This window comes from Oratosquilla oratoria, chromosome 3 (assembly GCF_046742065.1).
Source record: "Oratosquilla oratoria isolate Oo_2021 chromosome 3, ASM4674206v1, whole genome shotgun sequence".
NCBI lineage: Eukaryota > Metazoa > Arthropoda > Malacostraca > Stomatopoda > Squillidae > Oratosquilla > Oratosquilla oratoria.
The window spans coordinates 65,606,097-65,606,300 of record NC_134779.1 but is presented as its reverse complement, the minus strand read 5'-3'; positions in this window follow the sequence as shown (position 1 = coordinate 65,606,300).

The window sequence follows — 204 nt, the reverse complement described above, 5'->3', positions numbered from 1 at the left end:
AGAATCAGACAAGAAACAATGGTCTCAAACTGTCCGGAAATAGATCTAATTTGGAAGTAGATAGAAACAACTTTGCCAACCGTGTAGTTAATGAATGGAATAAACTTCCTGTACAGGTAGTGCAATGTAGTTCAGTTCGAAGCTTTAAGAATCATTTAGATAAACATCTAAACAAGATGCTGTATCACGCGTTCAAGTGATTTC